This window comes from Macrobrachium rosenbergii, chromosome 25 (assembly GCF_040412425.1).
Source record: "Macrobrachium rosenbergii isolate ZJJX-2024 chromosome 25, ASM4041242v1, whole genome shotgun sequence".
In the NCBI taxonomy this organism is placed as follows: domain Eukaryota; kingdom Metazoa; phylum Arthropoda; class Malacostraca; order Decapoda; family Palaemonidae; genus Macrobrachium; species Macrobrachium rosenbergii.
The window spans coordinates 41,695,874-41,705,609 of NC_089765.1; the positions used below are offsets into that span (position 1 = coordinate 41,695,874).

General features: G+C 43.2%; 1 protein-coding gene across 2 annotated transcripts in view; it reads left to right on the forward strand.

Moving 5' to 3' along the window:
• LOC136852607 (nicotinamide riboside kinase 1-like) overlaps positions 1 to 9,736 on the forward strand; it is a 117,578-nt gene that overhangs the window by 104,098 nt on the left and 3,744 nt on the right. The window lies entirely within an intron of this gene.

Sequence of the window (9,736 nt, forward strand, 5' to 3'; positions counted from 1 at the left end):
ACCTGCCTTGAAACTTTAGGTGCCTTACTTTCTTTATTGCTTGTTTGTTGAGCAATTCTGCCACGTAATCCTGTAGGATTGATGAGGGTGGCTGGTAAAACCTGTTTGGAGGAGGAGGGTCCTTGATCCAGCTCCATCCCAGACCTTTGGACACAATGCTGTGTGCCCAAGGGCTGAAGGTCCATTGGTCCCTGAACCAATACAGGCGACCACCTACCTGTGTTCTCTCAGTGGGAGGGAGCGGGTTTGTTCCCTCTACCACGTCCAGGTTTTCCTCTTGGGGTGGTATTTGCTTTTCCTCTATGAGGGGCCCTGCCTCTTCCCCCCCCTTGCGATCCTGTTAAGGCCGTGAAAGAATCCACGGCCCTCATAGGTGGGGTTGTATGCTGGCGAAGCAACATACGAGGGCGCAGCAAGGGAGTGAGCTGGTTGGACCAGCACATATTGTTGGGGGTGAGCCTTTGAGGTGGAGGGCTGTGCCACTGCCGAGACTGGGACGGCTTGAACTACCGCCTGATGGTGGGGCCTCTTATGCCTCCTAAAACGTTTGCCTCCTCTCGTCTGGGTGCCGCTAGATTCTGGGGTCTTGCGCTTGTAGGCAGAAATGCCCCAGCGAGAGCGCAAACTCTGGTTGGCCCTTGTAGCTTCAGTCATAACATTCGTAACCTCTTCTTCTGGGAAGAGGTTAGGCCCCCAGATCGAGCTCTTTATGAGCTTGTTAGGCTCGTGATGGATAGTAGCATTGGCAAAGATGAATTTTCTGCATTCCAGTCTGGCCATGATGAACTCAAAAAGGTCAGACTGAAAGCCAGCTAGCAGGGACTTAGCCAAGACTTGGAAAAATGGCTCGTCACGCGCAGGAGACAGCAGTGGCTTCCGTGGAGGCAGACGGAGTTCAGGGACCGGCTAGCTTAGTCCGGGCATCAAACTCCGCCTTTAGCAAAGATTCCGGCAGCTTGGGGAGCTCCTCACTAAACTGTGAGGAAGCACAGAGGGGGTCCAACTTCCCGACCGTGAAAGTGGACGGAGCATCCATCCAGAACTCGCCACTTCCGGGAATACCAGGAAGTGGGGTCTGTTTCCCTCAGCTGCGGTAACAGATTACCTTCAAAGCACGCCGGGCCGTAGCCAGAGCGACTTTGTTCAAACAGGTAGTTGGTAAGTTGTCTCCCAGGGCAAACATGGTAAAGTTGCCCTTGAAAGGAGTCAACTTTGTGTTGTCTGCCTGCCACTCCGTCAGAGTGCGCAGGAGAGCCGACTGAGCTTGGTCCCTAGGGACGATGACAGTCTCCCTGGGAACCTTATCAGAACGTATCTATGCTTCCTCTGTCAATCTTACGAAGCCTGGGTACGGGGGCAAGAGATCGGGGGAAGAATTCTAACTCCTCCAACCGCCTCGTGCAAGACCTTCAATAGTAAGTTTGCCATCGTGTTGATGGCCCGGAGGGCTAAACGCCAAGGGTTACCGACATCGAAAGGCGGGAGGTCCGCTGTGTCGGGAATGACATACTGGGGTTCGGCTTGGGGTGGTTTAGAGATTCCCGCCAGTATGTTGTCATAATTGGCAAACTTTTCGGATATCTTGTTGAACTTGGTGTCGATATCCTCTGTGAACCTTTTAAAAAGCTGGTTCGCGAAGGCCTCCGCGTCAAAGGCAGGTTGGCGAGGAGGGCTTGGTTTTGCTGCCCTCTTACTCGCGCCTTTGCAGGAGGAACCAGACTTGCTCCCGGAGGCTACAGGTGCTGAGACCTTAGCCTTCGACGGGGAAAGGCGATGCTTTCTTGGAAGACGAGGACTTATAGCCCTTCGCCTTCCATGAAGTCTTCAACTTCAACTTGGGGATAGCTGATGGAGCTCTATCACCCAAGGAGGAAGACTTCCCAAAACCTGAAAAAGAAGAAATTGAAGAAGCTGGGGAGTCAAAAAGGGGGCCCGCCCCAACAACCTCACCTACCTCGCTACTTACCACCTGGTCCTGTTCGGTAGCCATAGGTTCCAGGTCTAAGTCCAAGGTGGCGACGTCCTCTGAAACCTCAGCGTAGAGGATATCCACTTGGGGTGGCTGGGTCGCATCCCGGATCTGCTGGATGATGGGGGTGGCAAGATCTTCTGGCACTGCGGCCGCCACCCGTGCGCCGGGGTAGAGCAGGTCCTCAACTTCGCGTCGAGGACATAGGGCTTCCCCGACGGAACATTCCTACCAAACCCAGCCACCCAGGCCCGGAGAGATTCCAAGGCTGACTTCTTGGAGGACTCGTCCGCCTGTAAGAAAACCAGCAATTAGCCAAGGACGAAAAAACAGTCCGGGAACCACGTAAACAATATTCAAAATGAGGAGCGTAAACGGAGGAAGACTGTCACTTACCGACTCATCCTGGACGGTTGCGCACAAGGCGAAGCAAACCTCACAACCATCAGGGTGCCACACTACAAGATCGCCGAGCCGGACCGCACAACCAGCGGGTCCGCACACTACGTGGGCGTAAGGTTGTTGCAGTGATGCGGTACACCCGCTCTCTCAGCGAACAGTCTGTAAGTGGAAAAAGTACATGAACCTACCACTCCAAGCAATCTAAAGCCGGCAAGGCCGGGAATTTCAACTGCAACCGGAATACTCCGCGGAGAAGAAATCCCTTATCATAAACTAGGCCAATAAGCTCTAAAATACACAGAGTGGAAGGTAAAGGCTTCCAGACCCGGAATACTCCGGGAATGAAAGGAATGAGACAACAAGAACTCACCGCAAGGGTTGCCAGAAAAATAACGGCGGAACCCCGGTGTAGAACCGACTCACATATATATAAATAAGGAGAGTACTCCGATAGATAAACACAGTTATTAAATATGTATAAACAATAACATTAAACAAGTGATGGTATAAAGGGCAAATGCTCCGGAGACCGGAGGGATCCGCTCCCCTTATATTATATAAATCCCTTCCTCACTTACTTCCCCGCCAGAGAAACAAGGTGGGCAAGATGCTCGTATATTCATAACATAAGCCGGAGCAAGTATAATAACCCAGCCAAGTAACCCGACGGGGAGAAAGAAGTGCGGGATAGAGTGTTCGAACACGTTCGAGCTACGAGTGAACGAACCACCAACACCAACACAGCGATGCTAGGGACTGTATGGGAGGGAGCGAATCCTCTACCAAATGGAGAAGTCCCTGAACTCGGAGAAAACGCCATCTAGCGTCACCCGCACGAGTAGAGCAAGGCTGTAGGTGTGGGGAGGGGTGGAGTAGGGGGAGAATGGTAGGCTACGAAGAAAGAGAACAGGAGACCGGGGGAAATATATAACCCGCTCAACTGCACACATACACCACTCCAAGAAAAATGAAACTTAGGAGGGTGGCCTACTACTAAGGGAAGCGACCAAGCCTCGATGCCCGACTCCTGCCTAGGCAAAGCCTAATAGGACCTAACCTAGTATAGGCTAGGAAAATGGAAGGAGTGCGGAGGGGAGGAGGAAGCAAACAAGGAGAGAAATTTTGTGCCGAGAACCAACCGGGATCGAGAAGAGGGGGGCAAGAAGGCGATTAGCCTAGAGGAGACACATCCAAAGAACTCTATTCCCCAAGGAAGGAAGAGAACTAAGGGGCTCACTCTGCCCACCAAAAACGACCCTGGAGGAAACAGCAACCAAAACTCCTCAACCTGCTGGATCTCCACGCCGAGGGCAAGGGGATGGAAGCAAAATAAGCCTACTCCATTAAATAACCATCACACATAAGCAAGTAACAAAAATTGTGCTCAATAGGGTGCGTAGCCTACCTCGGGGCAGCGGTTAGATCTGAGGCTGCCGCTACCACGAGGAGGTAAACAATGGATAAAATAATTGAACAGAGAGCACTATCGCCAAGAACAAAATAAATAGCCTAATACAGACTAAAAATAATAAGGAACCCAACCTGGGGTACCTGGACGGGCATCACCCTCAAAAGGGCCGGTAGGCCAATAATATGTAAATTTCGAAAAAGGGGGCCACCGCAGGAAACCCACCAGGAGGAGAACCATGGGGCAAAAATAACATCTATAACGACAAGGAGACAACCCCAACAGAAAAGAACTGATGGGGTGCCGCCTGCATGATCGACATGGCTGGCGGAGGACGCCAATCATAATAAGATCTCAATATTTATAAAAGACGAGACCAAAACAGCCAAAATATAGAACAAAACCCCACAATAAGATGGTACTTAAACTTGGAGATAGTAAAGCTGCTCGTGACATGGTGAAAGATGAATAAAATCCAAAAAAAAAAAGGCACGAGCACACAAAAAGAAAAGGTAGCTATCACGTGCTAGAAAATGGAATGGAATGAGGTAGGTGGCGCTGGTGTCGCCGAACTGGCGGGTGTTGGGCGTAGGGGCTGTAACGGCTCACCGCTCTGTTCTGGGGGTTTTGATAGGGAGAGATCTTTCGAGTAAGTCTCCGTGGTAGTGATCTTTCACTCACCCTTCGTTATACCGACGTCTTCCCTGGAGAAGACGCTCGATCTGGGGGTAGTAACCCCAGCTTTCCTGAAAGCTCTTTTTTCTCTGGTATATCTAGCATATTATACCTAGAAATTCGTGCTATAATGGAATTTCACCGGCTGACACGGGACTGGACTCAGAAAATTTAGTTTTCTCTAACAAAAGAAAATTTTTGTCAGTCTAAGAATACAATGCATTTTTCATTTTCTTCCCTTATGCAATAAGGTTTATCACCAGTACGGTCTTTCATTTGCCTTTTGACATCAGTGACTCAGAGAACACAACTTTCGCATCCTCTTGTGTCATTGTTGCCTAGGACAGTAGTAACCTCTTCCATGGTAAATAAGTCAGTCTGCACAATTTGGGAATAAGGAAGATCTGATCTTGTGCCCTCTGAGTGTGGTGAGAAGTTATTTTTAATTCTTTGGAAGGCCAAGCCTTTTAGAAAATGATGTGGGGTTGCAGTTGTTGGTAGCCACTCACGGGTGTAAGTCAGATGTTTCTAAAAGCACTATTTCTTACAGGCTTAGGCAGGTCACCTTAAGGGGTTGTAAGGATACTGTGGAGTCAATGGCACTAAATTTTTAGCTTAGTGGACCTGATATCAGGGCAGTATCCATGTCATTGGCTTTTAAGGGTGATGTGAAAGTTAACTCTCCATTATAAATTTGGTCCCCTGGAGGTCTCCATCTTCCTTTATGTTTTTATCTAGAGGTGTAACTCATAAGTCTATTAGCACTTACCCTGCTGGTCCTGTTATTGCTTCTGCATAGATTATATGAGCCTGCCAAGGTAATGACATTTTTTACCCCTTTTCCTAACCTTTTACTATGCCTTTCTAAGCATGGAACTCTGAAGATTATTTGCTTCTTCTGCTATATAGATGAGGTATTAAATTTTCAGATCCCCATTCAATAGTACCCCAGATGAGTACAAATCAGGACTGTTAATAAGGTACCTGTTCATTTTTTTTTTTACCCATTGCTAAGGCTTAAGACTCTAGATCACCAGATACTTTAGACCAGGAGTTCACTGGGTCCAAAGGCTCAACATCACATTTGACTGCACTTGCAAGAGTGATAACACAAATCAATATTTTAAAAACACTTTTTAAGTGCCTAGATGACGTATTATTCCTTGTTAATTGTACTCCTGAAAACATAAATCCTTTCAGTTCAAGCATTATTAATAAAGTATCTGTACTGTGATTGAGAATTATATTTACAAAGAATTGTCTGAGAATAGGTAGCCATGTGTTGATAAATTAGATTAACATCCTGTCGTTTAAAATAGCTCATTCTGCTTCTTGGGCCAAAAGGTAAAGTGAATGCGAACCAACTGGATGGTGGGGATTCCTCCCCTTCCATCAGTAGCCAACTACCAATATCCACCTTGTTTTTAGTTAGATGGCCAGCTCCAGCTTGCGCTGAAAGTAAATCTCCTATGTAAAGACCTCAGGTTTGTGTTAGGAAAAATACAAATTTCTTAAAAATGTCATTTCATAGTATTTGCAGCATACAATTTAAATTTTCCCTTCATATTTTGACTTAAGACATTTGTTTTACCACTTGCTAAAGCACAGGGAATCGATTATTGTAAAACTGTTTTCTAAGATCTGTACAACTGAGATTTATGATGACTTAAAATTGTGATTAATGAGAATTTGTCTAGTTTGGGACACTGGAGAAGGTACTAAGGGCTCTTTTCTGAGTTCCTTCAGCCCCAGCTACAGTGCATTTTTCCTTTTACCCTTCATCTGCTACATTTTTCCTCCTCTTAACTGTGAACATTTAGTTTACCTTCCTCTAATTTTCACATTCATTTAAGAAAAAAGTTTTTGGGTAAGTCTTTCAGAGTGCGTAGAAATGTGACTCAGTGATCTCTAAACTTATTACAGTATTGTATAATAATAATGAGAAGAGTAACCAGTTGAAGTCTTGTTCATAATCATCTTGCCTCTGGCAGTCAGTGAAGTCTATAAGTTAATTCCTGAAGCTATATTACACATACCGATAACTTATGTTGACCATATCTATAAAGCACTGTCGCTTCTGTAACTCCCTCTTTTCACTGTAAGTGCCAGTTGGCTGAAAGTGCTCCAATGCTTGGCTTTAGTATAGCCAAATTTTCATTAACCAAACCTCTTCACTATGTTACTTTGTGGATGTTATTGCCTTGCAATGCCCGTAATGTATCTTGAATAAAGTTGTGATCTGGTAGAAATGCTTCGCTTTAGCTTTTGAACTTAGTACATATTAGTACTTTTAATATCGCTGCTCTTCTGTAGTTCAATCATAGTGCAGTATATTACACTTCCATTTCTGGGATTAAAGGAAATGGGGATGCTGATAAAGGAACCAATGCTTCAGTACAGTATAGTACTATGACTAGATCGAGTATACCTTCCTTGCCAATGATTTTTTTTTATTATTGCTAAGGGGCAGACATTGTGGATTAATGAATGTCAATAACAAATTAAAACAAAATAAACCAGCCTTTGGTTTGTGGTGTTCTGCATTCCAAAAAAAAATGTCATTGAGTAATATTTTCCTGTCTTTGAATTGGTCATACCCATCTGACTCATGGTATTAAATGAATAATCAGTGTAAACGTCAACAAAGCCTTGAATGCAGACACTGCTGAACTGCTCTCACAATGAAGCACATCGTTAGTGATTGCCAAACTTCCTGTCAACAATGCAAAATTATCAGCAGGAAACAAATCCTTAAAAGAATTTATATCAGTCTTCAGCCTTAGTTTATCCACATTAAATTTTTGAGAATTGCAATATAATAAATAAAATCTCATATATTTGTAATTGCTGTATCTTAATTAGTCATCCAGACCCCCAAGACATGAATAGAGATAAGAGTTTTAGCACCTGTAGCTGGCAGGCTTCCTCAATCTCTAACTTTACTAACCATATATGTAAGTGACTTTTAGGAAGGCTTAAAATGTGCTGAGTGCAAAAGTTTGGTGATTGTTCAGGGCCTATGGATGTGGAGTTTGAATCTTTCCCTCAAAGTCCCCATCTGGGAGGGGTTGCAGGTGTAACCCCTCCCAAATGAGGACTTTGCCTTGTAGGCACCCATCCCATTCTGCATTTCTTTAATTTAATTTTCATTAATTCTGTACGCTTATTTTCTTCAGTTTTGCCTTGTTCCAGTTTTAACATGTCTTCTTACAAATCTTTTAAGAGATGGTACTTGGTGGTATGGCTGCAAAGAGAAGGATTTTGGGAAGAATGAAGTCAGAATTTTGGCACTGCAAAAGGAAGAAAGATAATGTTTAGTTTAAGGTAACAACAGAAAAGATGAAAAGGGTGTTAAAATTATAAATAATGAAAATGGACAAAGTATGATATAAAGGGCTAATGGAAGTACATCATGCTTTAAAAATGTATTAAATGAACATAATGAATATGAACTAGATGACGTTTACATTTCAGTGAAATCAAGAAAAAGAATTAAATTTTAAGAGGTCAGATGAGCCCTAAGACATGGAAGAAGTCCAAAGAACATCAAGAACAACAATTTGTTTAAACAAGCAAACTTGTCATTCATGAGCTAACCGGAATATAAAAACATATGGGACCAGGTCAGGAAAAAGAGAACATTAAAATACGCAAAAATCTCCATAATGATGTGCGATATCAGACAAGTACCATACAGAAAGAAAGAGGATTCATCATATTTTTCTGAATCTTGTAAAACCATGACGGTACAGTATATTTGAAGAACTTGACAGTAAAACTGGCATCCTTCAAAGGATTGTTAGTATTTGTTTGTGGTTTCTCCTCCATCACTCTGATAGACAGTGAATTGCAGGAATGGAAGGGCATGGAACTACTTTCATAAGAACTTGTGTTAAAAGCAGAATTTAGATTGTATAAATTTTTAAAAGATAAAAGAATGGAATGGCCAAGATATTGGTCTTGGCAAAACAAAGTAATGATGACCAGAAACAAAAAGCAAAGAAGTGCAGTTGGTAAGGTTGTACATAGTGTAACATGTCACAGCTGATGCTTAATGTTGTAAAACAAAAAGGGTGCAAAGGATTCTTGACATCCAAAAAGCTTCCAAGAGCTGATTTTAGTTGGAGAGACTAAGACGAAACCATGTTTTGGTGGTAGGACAGGCTGTGTGAGGGAACATTGTAACACAGGGGACTCTGGACTGAGAAACTTACAGAGAGCAGTAAGAAAAACACCAACAACCTGCATGAGAAGGAAGGAGATTACGTAACTGCCAGTAAGAGGCTTAGTTGTAAGATAAAGTCTGATACACATATAAGACCTTCCCTATTCTACACACCAAGGCATGGCTACTTGCATGTTACGTAGATAACATTACTATTTGTCAAGTTGGTGGTAGATGTATTTAAAGGTTGGAAAACTGATGGAGACCATAAGACTGAGACAGAAGTGGGAGAGGAACTGTACTTAGAATAATATTACAGAAGTAGATAATAGTCTAGGATGAAGACAGTAGGAAGAGCCAGAAAACCATGGAAACAGGACATAGATGACCAGGACCAGGTGGAAATCGAAACACCAAGTCCATGAGACACTAGTAAGAGACTTCTTTTGTAACCCTGCCAGGGGAAAATCAGATTAAAGAGCAATAGTGATTAAAAAAACCTTACAATTAAATAAAAAGTATCTTGAGTGCTTCAAAAGGCATTCATCATAAAATTCAAGCAAAAAATTTCTTGCTTTGCAGATTTTCATTTTGTCTCAAATATATGGAAGTGTGATAGCAAATTTAAATTAAATGGCAGACAAATCGTCAAAAGCAATTATCAGTTACCTTCCCAAGAATTATTGTATGGCTTTATTAGCATGTCCCTTAGTATTTGAAAAAAAACTTTACAAATATTGTGGGAGAGCTCAGTGGGCAATAAGAAGAACATGTTCGGAATCACCATTGGCACATTAGTACATATGCATCTGTGAGACAGAGAACTTTGATAAACATTATAAAATGCTAACTAGATTACTTATTCAAGCAAGGTGTGCAATTTGGAGTCAAGACCGTTGTTCTAGTTGCTAATGACAAACATCTGTAACAGGTCTAAAGTTCCCTCTGACCTAAACCCATGTTTTATATATTCATACAGTAGAAAGATATGGCCTACAAAGAGACATTTGCTGGTTTAGTGCTGAAGCCTCAACATTTTTCTTAGGCTGGTTACACCTTATTCTACAGTTCTTGCAAACATTTTTCTACTTTAGCTGTGATTTCCTAAATTTGATTG